Below are 16224 nucleotides of genomic sequence, written 5' to 3'. Positions count from 1 at the left end.
ATAAATTTAGATAATAACTAATTGCAGGACTGCTTTTGCAAAAGAAAAAAAAAAAATCAGAGCATTGACTAAAAAGAACTTTCAGAAAACTGAATAGGATACATCTACACTTGCTGCAGCCCCTACAGTGAAGGAATATGTTCTTAGAACTATGATATATCATCTGACGTTTGAGATAGTATGCAGAAACAGGACTGCTCTGTACAATCCAAACTGTTCATTGGACAGTTCAGATCAGGTAGAAAACCAAATGATAGAAAGCATGAATATTAGCCCAGAGAAGTCTGCTGGGAAAAGCGGTCAGTGCATAGTAACACTAGTTGAGAGGAATTAATCCTTGCTATAGTGGATCACAAACTCTGTGAAGAGCTGTAACAAAATTCTAATTCATAGCATGGGTTTACAATAATCTGAGGTGAAGCTACTGAAACAACCTGGACAGGCACTGAAAATACGTCAAAAGTTTTTTTTTATATGTTTCTTAATATGAAAGACATGAAAGCCACAGAAAAATTGGAATCATTATTCCTAGCTAACTAGATTCTAACGAGGTAGAAAACTGAAGTGTAATCAGCAAAACGGGTCTTCATGTAAGTCCTGCAAATAACTGATATTTACATGCATTACTTACTCTGAAGAAAAAAATTAGCTAAATTTCAAATCAGTTTTAAAAATTCACGTCAGTCAAAGTTGAATAAGGTGGTGTTTTGTTCTGAAATAATTATGTTATTCAATTTCAGAGTAAGTAATTTTGTTCAGAGTTAAAATACTTCATAGTCTCATAGTGCTTTAAAACTGAAGGTGCTGTCCTTCAAATACTTCAATAGAACTGTATGTTTTCAATAGAACTATAAAACTTTATAAAATATATTTTAGTTTAGTTTTTCTTAACTTTACTAAAATTTTCACAATGAGAAGTTCTAATTCATGTAAAAGTCTTTAGGGAAGAGTGATTTCTGTCAACTCACTCATATTAAGGCAGGAATTACGCTGAATATTCAGAAAATGTGATTCACAGAAGTTGATCTACTACTGGAAATACATTCTTTCATTTTTTAATCTGAGTTAAAAGGTTCAGTAGAAATAAAACTGGATGTTAATGTTGTTTTGATATAGTACTGAAATGCTTTGTAATACAAAGACTTTTTTCTTGTATTTTTATTCAAATACGTAACTAAAATAGAGAAAAAAATTGAATTTTCTGAGGACACAAATCTGCTATTTTGCTAGTAGCAATGGTACTGCATTGTACACAAGAATACCTGCTCATTTTACATAATAAGAATTGTTCCTTTTAAGATCACATATGTTCCCATCCTGAGCATTAGGTGTGAGATTAATTGTGAATTTTTGTTTGAATAATGTATGTTGTTAATGTTAGAGGGCCCATTCATCAAATGACACTGAAACAATGACATAAGATTTATTTATAAATAATTAATCCCTAATACAACCTATTTTATAATGGCATTATTTTTTGATTTTCTGAATTATCAGTACTACGTTTCCCTCAGTTTAAATCAATTCAATTAATCTCATTTAGGCTCATGTAATCTTCACAGTTGATGGCGTGGTTTGACAATGCAAATCTGATACTAGCAAAAACAACTGAAATGTTTCTTATATACAACAGTTTTTATACAACTGTTTCACTTCTGAGTTGTGGTGCTAAAATTCTACTTGGGACTACTTTGAGATGGATCAGAGAATTGAAAAGAAACAGAAGACAAGTAGGAACTTGTAGGGCTAAACAATTATACCATGGCTCCAGTCTTGCTATCGTTGTAGCTTTCTCTTTTTAAATTTGTCAAGCATGGCACTGAAACAATCAACACAGTCATCGTTGTCGAGTGAGCTTTCATAAGAGAGCAATGATATTTAGACTATTCTAAACTTCAAGACAAAAATTTGCAGCTGCTTAAAGATGACGCAATATGTCAACTTCAATTTTTATTCCTATACTATTTACCATTTTATTTCATCTCTTTGGTCTTCTTTAAGAAAAAAAACAGATTAAAAATAGGTACACAAATAAAGCAGAAGAAAGCATAACAATAATCCATGACCTGAGAACTTTGCAGCAAAAAAGGATTTTCATTCTTAAGATGTTTTTAAAAAAATCTACCCTTGACTGAAGACCTAGGAACCTTTGACGAAATAAATTAATTTCTTCAGTTCTGAATAAGTGATGCTCTCTACAAAGTAGAACTTGCCTTCCTATGAAATGTGTTAAAGGCAAATGTAATCTATATAGCGTGAATGTTGGATTACAAGGGCATGATGTTAATCACAGATCACAGTTCTACGGTACAGGAGAAGAAATAAAAAGCAATGACAAGGAGAAACATGTACCACAATTTAAAAATAGAACTCCTTTGCTTACAGCAGGATGACACTAAAGTATTAGATACAAAGAACTTCTGGTAAGCGAACTCTAACAGTTATATAGAACATTATATAGAGTGCTACAAAAGCAAGTTGCTTAATATGAAAACTAAACCCTTTTTCAAAATCTAAAGGCAGAACAGCCACCTTTAATATAGGCCAGAAAGAACATCCCTAGCTTGAACCATTTACATAATCCCACTATATTCAATTATGTGCCCCACGGGTGAATGATTATTATTATGGTAATGGAACTATGTGTTGTCTAACTGTCGTTTGACACTGGCATACAATACAGAAAACATCTCTGATATTTACAGGGCTCAGATCGACAGAACAGAGGAAGTAGAAAATGAAATAAACTATATTCCTGATGCTGTGAGCAAGATGCAAATAAAATTAAAAAAAAAAGAGGGACATATTCATGGTTTGATGGCCCAGCTAATAGTTCTGGAAAACTAAAAATGATAAATATATGACAGAAGTACTCTTATTCAAAATTCAGGTTAATCTACCTCACTCTAGAATAAAGAATATGAACATCTACAAATTCTGTCCTTATTCACATGAAACTTACCTTATTTTATGAGATACAAATATCTTGGCCACACATAGTAAAGGAGGTAAGGGAGGTAGAGAAACGAGGTATAAGATCTTGTCCCAAAGAACCTTAGGAAAGTGAAGGGGTGAAGGGACAGAAAATGCAAGCATTAGAAGGTGTCTGTGATATTTGGTTTCAAAAATTCTGTCTCAGAGGAAATAATAGGTAAATGACAATGGTGTCTCAGTATGAAAAAACATGGGATCATTACAAAGATTTGAACTTGGATGAGCAAAAAAAGAAAAACAAAAATAAAACCAAATCAAACATCTATCGATGCACCTGATATCTACAACTCCTTCCTTAGGTATGGATATTTTCTGTGACTAGAACAACTGAAAATTATGTGGAAAAAAAGAACAAGAATCATCTTCTAGTCTTGACAAAGTTTTTACAAAGACTGAAGGAAAAGAAAAACAGCCCAGAACATTCACGGATGCAGAAAAGAGAATTTGGAGTACCACAAGTTTAGTTCACTTCCTAAACAACTAACTACTACTGTGAAAATTCCTCATCACGCACGCTCACAGCAAAACTGTTTTAATTATGTAATGGAAGTCTTCCAGGCAAGATTCTTTGCCATCCCCTGATATGACTTTTAAGTATTTCTTTCTATCTGCCTTAAAGAGAAGCATGTCTTGGACTTCACTATACACATAGCAGCATTCATACAATGGATAATTTAAAACTGTTGTAAAATTCTGGAAAAGATTAAGACTCAATCTACAACTAATTTCAGTCAGAAAATTTCACCACCGTGGCAATTAGTCAGGTTGTACAATGGTAGTGACCTAAGAGAAATCAAGGAAAATTTGGGAAAGCCTGGTAGTTTAGAAGTTGGCAAAATTTCTACTACAAAAGAAAAGCAAGCAAAGCAGCTATAGTTGTTCTAGGCGGGGGGACAAAGCTGCTGCACAAAAAATGCAAGCAAATATTCTGGAGATTGTGATCATTCTGCAAGAAAGTTACATGATAAATTCTTGGAGGAAAAAGTTCAGTGCATCACATCAGAGAAGACTTTTAGCAGCTCTTAAATATTTGTAATGGGCAGCAGATTACTCAAAAGTTCCAAAAGGGAATAAAACTCTACGTCTATAGCACAAAGCAATAAAAAGAAAGACATCCCTAGAATTTGATTTAAATTTGTATAGAACCAGGGAATTCAGAAAAATAAATACTCTTCTACAACATGAGGACTTGGAATTACATATAGAATAAAGTTATTCTCTGTGAGTGAAAGGAAGAAAGTGAGACCTCCACATATACTGATTGCTTACCTCACTGGATGAGATGCACTTCATAATCTTTCCATGCTGTAACTGATAATATTGTTTTGATAAATAACAAGTATTATTGATTATAATAGTAATCAGTAATTGTTGATAATAGTCTTTCCCCTCCTTATCTGTCATTTATCACAAAAAAATGGTAACTTCAATGATAATTTTCCATTTTCAAAATGTGCTTAGATTTGCCTGTTAACTTCTAAGAACAGAATTAGAAAAAAGTATTGAGGGAAGGTTAGCTTATCATAGATACTCCAGGGGCTGTGCTCATAGTCTTGAAGACACCTTTGTCTATCTATAAGGCTCTGGGTGACCTATTTGATGAGACTATGATAGTAACAGAACTCACCAACCTGAAATTCCAGGCACGGTTGTAATAGTTGAGCAAATCCCAGACTAAGATTTATCACTCTTGAATATTATAAATCAAATTAAAATTATTTACAGGAATTCAGTTTTGCTTCCTAGTTACTTTTAATGTATGATTGCAATTATAGAGCCACACACAAAAAATTCTAATATCTGATATATACTATTAAAAAAAAATAGTAGATCTGTTAGAGTTTGGAATAAACAAGAAAATTTTTCAGAGCATTAGCTGAGAATAGTCCTTAATATTAAATAAAGAACAATAGTACTGCAATGATGACCTCAGATCAGTTGCCCTTTTCAGGCTTTTTTTTTGTCTACTTTACAATCCATGGTAAGAGCTTTTTATGCTGTTTTGCTTTCCATCTTCTCTCCAGCTGTACCTAACAGCTTGTTTAAGCTCCTTATGATCTGCAACTGTGAAAAGATTTTTTTTCTTCCCTGTTCTTTCCAGGTGTTTTAACACATTTTATGGAAAGATATTATTTTTCTTTACAGAACATCAGGACTTTGTAATTCTTTTTATTTATTTTTGTGGGGGGGGGGAGGAGGGAGGAACATTTGGTGGGGTAACCTTGCATCTCATCCTTATTTTATGTTTATTCAAATCTGCCCATCTATTCTTTCAGTGGTAACTCTTGAGCACTCTTGCATATCTGACAGAGCTGAACATTAATTACAGAGTTTTACCAATATGTTTCAACTTAGAGCTCAGCAACGCACAGGTCCTAAATAGCTGTCATATTAAAAGAACAAAATTTTTCAGAAATAGAGGGAAACTTTCACACAATTTCACAGTCTTTTCCTTGCAATAAGAACTCTTGAAAGGGGGTGAAAAAAGCCTCTTGAAATAAGGCAAGAGTGACTGATACAGTTAATTCAAAAATATAGCAAAAAACCTTTAAAGTAATATGGATATATTCTGAGGCACAGGTACTTCAGAACTTTAGTGAAAACAATGATTTTTGAATACAAGTTCTGTTCTCCACATTCTAACTAGAGTAATTTTATCTGAGTTGTTTTGTACATATTTGTCTGCTCAGACAAGGAGTAGGCTTCAATTTACAGAATATATTGAATTCTTTAATGTCACTTAAAAAACAGAAATCAAATTTCCACTGGCGTAAAATTATTAATAATGTGATAATGACTAATACTATCAGCTTCTCTTCTCCCTAACCTTAACAAGTTTATGCAATTTAACCAAAATATTCACACAATTTTATTATAGATCATGTTAATGGAGTTGATTCTATCTTACTAACTTATGAGTAACCACATCAGATAATCCAAGTGAATCACAATTCTCTTCCTATATTCTGGATCCAGAAAGCTTAGTGTACAAACCAGCAGAAAAACAGCTACTAGCTTTAATGTGAATTATTTGCTAGAAGAGTAGGACTCTGCTTTTTGAATAGAAAATTCCAGTAAGTTAGAGAGAGAGGGGAGACAAACATAAAACAAACAAAAAAACCCAGCCTCAACCACATTTCTTCTATGGAGAAATATTTGCTACTAAGAGGCCTGGAATGGAATCAAAAATGTTTCATTTTGCTTCCCATTATTATTTGGATACAAACTAAGTTCAGAGCCTAGATAACACTGCCTATGATTTAAGTCAAAGAAAATAAATGTGTTTTATCTTGTTTATGTCTCCTGATACAACAAGGCTTTTCTGTTCTTGACAGTGTCAGAAAAGGCAAATACACAGGGCAAGATGTGTCTAAAGTTTAGCTATTACTACTGGAAGAATAAGTTTAGAGTAAGGAAGTTCAAAAATGAACAGCGAGAGCACTAAATCAAAACTAAAGAAATCTTAGTAAAACGCAATGAACAATTACTATTTACAGCTGCATAAATGATTTGGTACAAGCAGACTAGTGAAACACATTGATTTTCTATCAATTTTTCCTTGCAAATATCTGCTCTTTTTCCATAACATGAAACTATTTTAGAAAGCTTTGATTACACCTATTTCAATGCATTTTCCCTGTATATGATCCACAAGCAATAGTCTTAAATTTGCAACATATTTGCATGTGATTAGACTTTAAAGATGTTTCATTGTGTTCAATAAAACAATGAGCTTGGACAAGTAGATTGGACACAAGCATTTACTGAAGATAAAGAACGTCTATAATAACAATTCAGGAGCTTGAAATCGAAAAAGTCCTTCAGTAACTTCTTAATGTTGATGTAACTTTTTTCTTGTAAGCAAAAAGTTCTAAATTGGGAACTAGTAGGAAATGTTGCTGTAGTAGCTCTACCCTTGGAAATTCGAGAGACATTTTAAAGTGAAAATATACCAGCTAAGTTTAGACATTCAAACATATCCATAGGAAAAATGGTTTATATATATTCAGTAGTGTTTATACATATTCCATAGTGTAACTCCTATCGATAGTATTCCCAGCGCCTGCTGGTCAGAGCAATCGACATATGTAATGTTCTGCAGATGCAGTTGCAGCAACACAGCTGGACATAATGTTCCATGCATCTGGCACACAGATGTTTGATTGTGTCCTTGGTAGCTAGCCAGATTTTAAGGAACCATTAGTTCTTGGAGTAAAATTGACAGAACAAGAGTATAGTGCACTGGTAGTAATAATCCAATTTCTCTAGCTACCTTAGCCATTTTTTCTACAAGGCTGATCCACAGCAGTTTTCTCTTACCTTCCCAGAATTCAGGATCCAGAAGAGACAAATGAGTTGGAATTAAGCAGGCAAAAAATAAAAATAAAAATAAAATAAAATCAAAGCTCCGTTCTTTGCTCTCCCAGAACTCGTTTTCAGCCTCTTTTCAATAAGAACTCAATCCAAAACTGCGAGAAGACAAAGGAAAAAAAAAAAAAAATCAATGAGCTTTGGAATCTACCTTGAAGAAAGTCTGACATGATTATTTGACCTGAGCAATCTTAGTACTGCTACAACTGCTAAATTCTGTCAGAAACAATTTAACTTTCTTTAAAATATATTCTCATCTCACCACGCATGGATTACCAATATTTTACCAGTACCTTCTTCAAAGGGGTTTAAATTTTAATTTCATGTTATTTTTATCTACAAGTCACCACTGGGTTTTGTAGTGATCCATATGCAGCATTCCAGAAATGCATAGCCACATTAGAACATAAGGTATGTGTGTAATCCTGATAAAACAACATGATTTTTAATCTCTCAACAGAATTAAAAATCATGTAAAAAATTTTAAATATGGAATAAACACACATACATTAAAAAGACACTTGCTTTTCCAGGAGTATTTTCTGTGTCTCAGAACATCTGTTCTTCATGCACCTTGCAAAGCACATTATCCATGTAACAATATTGCTGCTCCAGTTGCAGCTACAGTTCAATTATTAAATAGGTACAATTGTAATGAATATATAGTTTTTAAGAGAGATTTTTAAACTAACTGCACATTTTGAAGAAACACTAAGTGTACAATTAAAAGGATGCATTTCCCTCAGGGAAAAGCTTTTATTACACTATCATCAAAAACACTAAGACAGAAAAAGATAACTTTTATTTCTCAAACTACGTATTGGCAATCTGATTTCAACAAAAATATAATTTTGGATGGAAAGATATCACATTAAAGTTTTTAAACTAGCTTTTACTGATACAGTTGGACTTCCTAACCTCATAAGCAGCACTAGGATCATTATCAATACAACAATTACTCCGCTGTTGCCAAAACTTCTCATGCTTTTGTTTTCTCTTTTACACCATGTTTCATTGTGAACGAGACAGGAAAACAATCAACAACAAAACACACACCAAAAAGCCCTACAGATTAACTAAAACTTAATGTGAGCTCCATGCGTTAATTGCTCACCTTGAAAACTGCATCTGTTTCAGACTATTCAGCTACACTAGTCAAAAGTGAAGTGATACAGTTCACATATCTGATCTTTTACTACTACCTGATCTGCATGTTGAGATAGAAACCATATTGTTGACAGTTGTGTGGTTAAAGATTTGCTGAGAAATTTCAATTAAAAATTGAGACTCAGCATTTAAAAATATGAGATGCATCAGTTTTGAAATTCATTCACTGCTCAGATTTTATGAACAGTTGAAAAGTACTGTAGTGGTGACTTTCATCTGTAACTAAAGTTACTTATTTAATAATTGAGAAAGCATGCAAAGTGAATGCTCTGGGAAACAGTTAAGGGGAGGAAGGACTTGTACAGAGGAGAATCTTTTCCCTTGCTTCTTAACATAAGACTGTAGTAATAAGCTTATATTTATTATCTATATTATTTATTATATATATATTATATAAGCTTATATTTATTGGAATACAATATATAGCCTGAAGGTTATTTATTTATTTTTGTTTTTGTTTTTTTTTAAACAATATCTGGGAGAAAACTTTCCTCCTCTCCCAATAAGACCAAGCTTTAACCTAGGTAACATCTAATTCAGACAAGTATCTACAGTCCAAGCCATGAGATACAGCACATGAATCCCAGTGACAACAAGTAAGCTACACTAGGACATTAGCAATTCAAATATTTCTCAAGTTCTGCCTAACCAATTTGCAAAAGTAAAAACTGAAATGTTTTACATACTTCCAGAGTGAGAACTGGTCTCACTGAGACATGCCATTATTTTTTACCAGAAAAAGAATTTTATTGCAATAACTACGTAATCCAGTTTACTAATGGTGTAGAATTCCAGACAATTATTTGCTTACACCTCTTGTTCATTTTGTATTTTTAGTTTATATAAATATTTGCATCACAGATTGTCAACAAGAAATATTAATACAGTTTCCATACCAGGAAAGTATTCACAGGATTTCTTAGTTTGGAAAAATAGACAGCTGATGATAGAGGTTTATAGAAACATGAATTGTATGGAGTATGTCAGGAGGAAGCAATTATTTTCTACTTTACAAAACTCAAGAATGAAGGAACCCCCCCCAGGAAATAATGGGGTAGCAGGTTCAACATGAGGCAGCATGCATTTCTATGCATTATATGATCATACTGTGAAATTCATTGCCACCAGATGTTACGGAGGTCAAAAAGATAAACATTCAAAAACTGATTAAACACATTCATGGAGTATAACCCCATTAGTAGGTCAGGTGGTACTTCTGACTTAGCTGGTTCCTCTACCACTGATCCCTGCAAGCTGGGAGGTTATAGCTATGAAAGAATCACTCTGCACTTACGCTTTTTCTTAATTCTTTTTCTAGACTTTTAATATTGAGTGTTTTTAGAGACATAAGAATGGCTGGACAGCTATTAGCCTAATGCTTCATTGGATTTCCTAGACAGCAAATTACAGATATATTTTTAATTATTATTTTAATTTCCTCATGACAAAGAAGTCTTCCCCTTTCAGTCTTAGCAAATCTGTAAAAAGAAAAGCAATCTGAAATGAAAAGGGAAGCCCTTGGTGCGTTTATTCCATCTGCATACCTACATATATAGTGTTTGTTTTGATTTCATAGATAGTTAAAACACGATATTTTAAGTTTCATCTCTCCCAAAATGTACTCAATCACATAAAATGAGAAACAGCACAGTGCTCCTTTGAGCCTTTGGAGACTCCAAATTATTTGAGAGGTGTTCTTTTTAAAGATATGGGAAACCTACCAAAAAACAGAAGTTTAATCAATATTATTAACATTCTGGAAATCTACAGTGTAGGAAAGAAATGCCAATTGACTCTCTCTGGAAAGTCAGATCTTTTGATTTTCATAGCCTGCAGTGCACAATACCAACACTCAGTAAAATTTGACCACTTAAAAAGATACATATTTGCGAGCAAAATGTTCACAATCTCCATATATAAATATATTCACTAAATTATTTTTTTTAATCCAAATAAACTCTAAATAAACAGCATTGCACAGCATTTCTTTGAAGGTTTTATCTGTGTATTATAAAATATTAAATAGTTTTTCCTTATTTCTTAGATGGACAAATCCTTAGAAGGGAATGTATTTTGAATTTCTGAAGATAAAAAAATATTTTCAGGATTATGCATCTTTCCAGTAATTTATGGTATATAACAACCCCGATAGCTAATAATAAATATATATGAAGTATTTTTAAACTGTTTGAGAAACCTTGTTTCCTATTATACATAACATCGTTAATGTTAAAATTCAGCCTCATTTAGTAATTAGCACTGAATTTTTATGATGAAGACAAAAAAGTTATATTGTAAACATTTTAATTTATTATTATTATGTTCAGTTTCATGATGTCCTCTTATTTTTACTAACAGATACCATATTGCCGTCCCTGACTTCAGACAGGTCAGGATACGTTTTCTCCAGTTTTAGAACATGCTCTTTTCAAAACATTTCTACATCAAGTACTTAATTCAAATTCTCCTGTACTCACTCTACACCCAGAAAACATTCCCCATTGTGAGCATATGTATTCTGCCCCGTAATACTGAAGCATTACTTCATTGATTTGATGCTCGATATCAAATGATCAAAATGATCAAAATGATACCATGATAAATGGGCCTGAAGCACTAGAGATAGCTATTATAACTGCACATAACCAGTTGAGGTGTAGAAAATATATTTCTCACTCAACACATAGAATAATAGAATCACAGAATGGCTTGGGTTGGAAGGGTCCTTAAAGATCATTCAGTTCCAACCCTCTGCTGTGGGCAAGCTTGCCATCCGCTGAATCTTGTTGCCCAGGGCCCCATCCAACCCGGCCTTTAAAAACACCAAACTGACTTCCAGAATGTTGAGGCACATATGAAAAGCAGAGGTTTGCCATGTCTTCTTACTGTGCCTTCTTAACCTGTTTGTGTTTGAAATCTACTTTATTAATTTACAGGTATGCACTGAAGTTGTCAGACTTTGTTGATTAACAAACTTGAAAACACTCTTGAATGGCCTTAAGGTCCAGAGAACATAGGGTCTGGATAAAGATATTTTTTCAATGAAGGAAGAGAGATTCCTCTTTTTTACATCCACTCTTTCAGCAGCGATTCTAAGGAGCTATAACACAGGTCTATGTGGTGCAAATTTGGCTCATCTTTTCAACATCTCCATAATTACTTTAAATTTTAAAACTGAGATTCTTCACTGGTGTCACCTAAATGTGTCAGCTGTCTATTATTTCTTAGTTTGATTATAACCATGTTTATTAGATACCCAAGGCTGAAAATAAGCTTAACATAAATGTATGACAATTATTTACATACATCTATATTTGCTCTTAAAAAACAAACATAAACCCTATGACAAAACACAACTTGATAACTTTTTAATTCAGTTAAATTCAAGCTAAATTTCTTGCTTTCTACCATTTTCTTTTTTTAATTTTGTGTGGTTCTTTCTTTTAAAGAAAAAATAAAAAACAAAAAGCAACTGTAACATTTTTAGGACAGATCAATATGTTAGCCAAATTCAGCAGACTGATCCATGATTAGACCTACTACCACTGCACAGATGTTAAAGAACAGTAAAGCTAGGTTCAAAAGAAAATTTGTCTGCCTAGTAGTTGCTACTGCAGTGTCTATGTCATAGGCCATTTAATTCCTGTCAACTGTTGCCAAATGCCATCAGGGTCCAAAATTCTTAGAATGCAACCACTGGAGCTTTAAAAGAGTCTGCTACTGAGCATGTTAATGCTGCCTACACTAAGAGTTCAACTAATAGTTGAATATGTTCAGGTCTTTTAAGAATTCGTGAAGTAGATATTCCTTTTATCATTCTTTTTGGGGGCTCTGTTGTGGTGGGCATTCTCAGAGACTGCTTATCCTCTAACAAAACCATGGCCATATATTATTACCGGTCTGTACTCAAACAAAGGAGTGCTGGGAATACCTCCTCAGAGTACAGGAGACTTAGGGCTTCTAAATCTAACAAATACTTCTTTAACTTGGATTCCAAGTCACTGTCCAGACTAGGAGGGTACAGGCTACATGATACAATTATTTCAATTTCTCATTTCCAGTTTGCATGAAATAACAGGTGAAAGAACACACTGTAGTCCACTAGTTCGGTCAGCGATACTGGGATGCAGAGGTTGCAGTTCCTACTTCCCAAAACATCCAAGTATTTTACATTAAATATCCACTGAAGTAACAGCTAAAGATTCACTGACTTCTCTGCACACTAATATCCTACCCACTGGCTCATAAAGTTCTTTCTTGTTTATCTTTTCAGTCCAGTGAATATTTAATTATTTCATGGAAACAGAACATATTCCTCGTTTATAACCAGTTACTCAGAATGCTCACGGGGGAGTTGAAAAGAAACTCTGGCAAGAAGAAGGGTATGCACCACAGCATCACACACATCTTATATCAGTGCTTTAGCCTGTCCAACCAAATGCTCCCCAAAATTGAAAGCAAACTATTCAAAGCTGCTGGACTAGGTAAAAGCAGAAATATTTCTCTAAAGAGAAAAAAAATGCTCTCTCTAAAACCCTAGCTCATTCAAAAATGGAGAAAGACTAGGAAGATATTGCTAGAGGAAATGTCAAGCTGAACTAAGTAACACCTACTTCAAATAAAGTCCATGGAACTGACAGAAATCAGGAGAAATCACGCTTAAAGTTCAAAATTCCTAAAGCTTAAGCGGGCCACTCCTTCTGAAAATATATAGTTTCATACGTAACTGTCATCAGAAATAAGATATTATAGACTTATGATAGAGATTCTCAATTTTCACCTCTCTGGTTGAAATCATTAGTAATTGCTACCCGACTTAAGTGGAAAGAATCCATATTAGCTGATATCTGTAGTCATTTTACCTAAGAGGATCACCTCACTATCCATCTGTTCTATCCTTCTCAATGCAACATGAATCATTACCATAACTACAGTCCTAGATATGCTTAAAGGTGAAGAAGATATTCCTATGTGCAGTTAAAGAATAAAATACTCAAAACCACTGATACCTCTCTTCAATTTACATTAGGTTCTAACTCAAAGCAGCTAAAATCCATGATCCCCAGGCATAAGCTTGTGAACCTTAGACTTGATTCTGAAAGTGCAGGACAACAAACTAAAACAATTTTGCTGTTGTTGTTTCTTGTCCTCAGCTTGCCTTGTTAACCTTAATGAAAAAGAAAATTATTTTTAAAAAGACTTTATCAACTCCAAAGAAGAGAACCCTTGTCTTAATAGTAATAGGATATACAGAATTACAGGAAACTACATTGGACTTCGTTTGAATCAACCCTGTCACAAGTCCTTACCATGCCTTGCAACATTTCCAAACACAAGGAACACAAGGATAGAGTGAAGTACATGAACAGAGTTGTTTTAAAACCTGCTATGATCTTTAGTTTCAATATGCTTACCAAACTGAAAATAGATGTCAGCCTACGTCCTTCAACCTAAGCTTACTGTACTACATTCTAATTCTGAATTCAAATTTAAAGCAAGGGAACTCACTGGTTTGGAGGAAAAAAAGGCTTTTTTTTTTTTTCCTTCCAATGAGACCTTCTAAATTCACTAGAAATTCTATTTCTGTTCCCTTGCATTCTCTGCCCAAGATCCTAACTCACTGAAAAATATTTGAATACAAATTTAGGCACCTGCAGATCTCTGAAAAATAAACAGACATATAGAGTCCGTCTTACCTCCCAGGGTCTTCCAAAATTCAACTATACTTCCAACTAGAAAACACTCAGGTTCCATAAGTCCAACTCTAATGTCATCCTTAACTTTAGCACTTTCCAAGAGAATCAATTCTATGCAGAAAAAAGGTTTGCAAACCTTGAACTTGAGTGAGCCTGAAATCAACAGCAGTTGTTTTTTTAACCCTGATTTTTTTTTTATTTTTTTTTTAAGACCTACTATGCAATGTAAGAGTTGGTATTCACCATCACCACCCCCAAAATGACATTTACTTTTATTGACAACTACTCAGTTTTCTTGATCAGAAGTTCCAACTACAGGAACTACTTCATCTCTACACTCTCTCTCCTTAACCCTAGCCTTTCCTAAAGACTCTGAAATGCCTGACACTTCATAAATGGAGTTTCCTATCAGCTGATAACCACTCACACTTCATGACTCTGGATGCTGCTGAAGTCATCAACAATACACGCACAGTTGCTGCAGTCTTGCTGAGCTCTAATACTATGCTTGACTAAAAAAAGTTACTTGCCCTAGCATTTGTTAAAAAAAAAAAGCAAAAAACTTAAATCAGTTGATGAAACTTCCTCAGCTGGACTTCAAAAAAAAAAAAATTCACAAAATATATGCCTCTGTGACCTCAACTCTCCCTAACCGTAATTTTCCCCAACACTCTCCATTATAAAATTAAGAAATCATCACTGCACTGTAATTAAGAATCAAACACAGGTATCTGCTAACACCAAGACATCAATTTACTTCACAGAACTCTTCAAATTACTGCAATAATTCCAGTCTACATTCCTTCCACTGGCAAACAATTCCATACTCAAAACTTTGCCTAATGTTTGAAGCATGGCATTCTAGGCTACTCAGAATATTGAAACAAGTTATTTGAATCTTGCTATCTATATGCAGTCATACTGAAGCATTGCTGAGATTTCTATGTTATAAGTCTACATTCTGCAGCCCCAAGCTTTCTTAACTCCAGTTCTTAAATACTTACTGGGCATAGCCCTCTTCACAATGAGATATTCAAATGCACTCCTATCACTATCAGTGTAACTTGCCAGATTCTCTAAAACAGAACCTCAAATCCCACCCTTAGCTATGAAGGCACAAGAGAGGGCTACCATCAACAATTAAGTGCAGGATATGGCAAGTCCTGAAAGATCAGTGGTTTCATTAGAAAGTAGAATACTGACTTTTATCACTCTACATTAGATTAGAAAGCCTGAGAATTTTAAGTCCATTTGAAAAAAAGACTATGAATTTGCCCAGAAGAAAACTCAATCTCTTTTTCTACTAGTTCTAAAGCTGTCTCAGTTAATTAACATATGTGCCTCAGTTCTCATATCAAATAACCATTTCCAACATCTTCCTAGTATGCAGTCACTATAGTCAAGTGTAAAGAGGATTAAATATGGTATAGAACAGACTAGCAGAATGAGCCGTATTCTCCAATACCAAAAATTCAACGTACTACGATACTACCTGCAGGAACCAAAACAATCTAGTGGCTGAAGTCTTGCAGAAATACACAAGAACACACAATCCCTTAGACTAACATTGCTAAGTTTAAGCAGACTAGTTGAACAAAGGATGACAAAAAGATTAACAGATGGAATATGGAAATGCAGAAAAAGGCATTAAATAATGAATGTGTTAAATTAGTAGCCAAACTCAAAAATGAATCCTGTTTCTTAAGTCTGTTTATAACAGAGATCAAACATAGTTTGATCCAAAAGATGTAACCTAAAAAAAAAAAAGCTATTACCCTATTGTGTTCAGAGTCAGATTTTGCTATCTGCAGGTTGAGCAAGGCAGTAGCTAACGGGAACTTGGAGTGCCAACTTCTTTTCTTTACCATTACTGGGAGTCAAATACTGCTAGTACTGATTTAAGAAAACACTTCTCAGCCAGTATTGGAGTTTACTTCATTGTAACGAAGGGGAGGAGGTAAACTACAGTTCTAGTCTCAAAGGGGAAGTCATAGCT

At 33.9% G+C, this 16224-nt stretch overlaps 1 long non-coding RNA gene across 5 annotated transcripts in view; it reads right to left on the bottom strand.

Moving 5' to 3' along the window:
* The window catches only part of LOC110401034, a 363261-nt gene that overhangs the window by 180493 nt on the left and 166544 nt on the right, over nt 1-16224 (bottom strand). For all 5 annotated transcript variants that reach the window (XR_002440210.1, XR_002440212.1, XR_002440214.1 and 2 more), the window contains exon 3: nt 7315-7463. This is a non-coding gene — a long non-coding RNA (uncharacterized LOC110401034). The remainder of the gene's footprint in view (nt 1-7314; nt 7464-16224) is intronic.

Source organism: Numida meleagris, chromosome 6 (assembly GCF_002078875.1).
Source record: "Numida meleagris isolate 19003 breed g44 Domestic line chromosome 6, NumMel1.0, whole genome shotgun sequence".
Lineage (NCBI taxonomy): Eukaryota > Metazoa > Chordata > Aves > Galliformes > Numididae > Numida > Numida meleagris.
The sequence above is the reverse complement of the archived record's forward strand: the minus strand, read 5'-3'. Positions and strand labels throughout refer to the sequence as shown.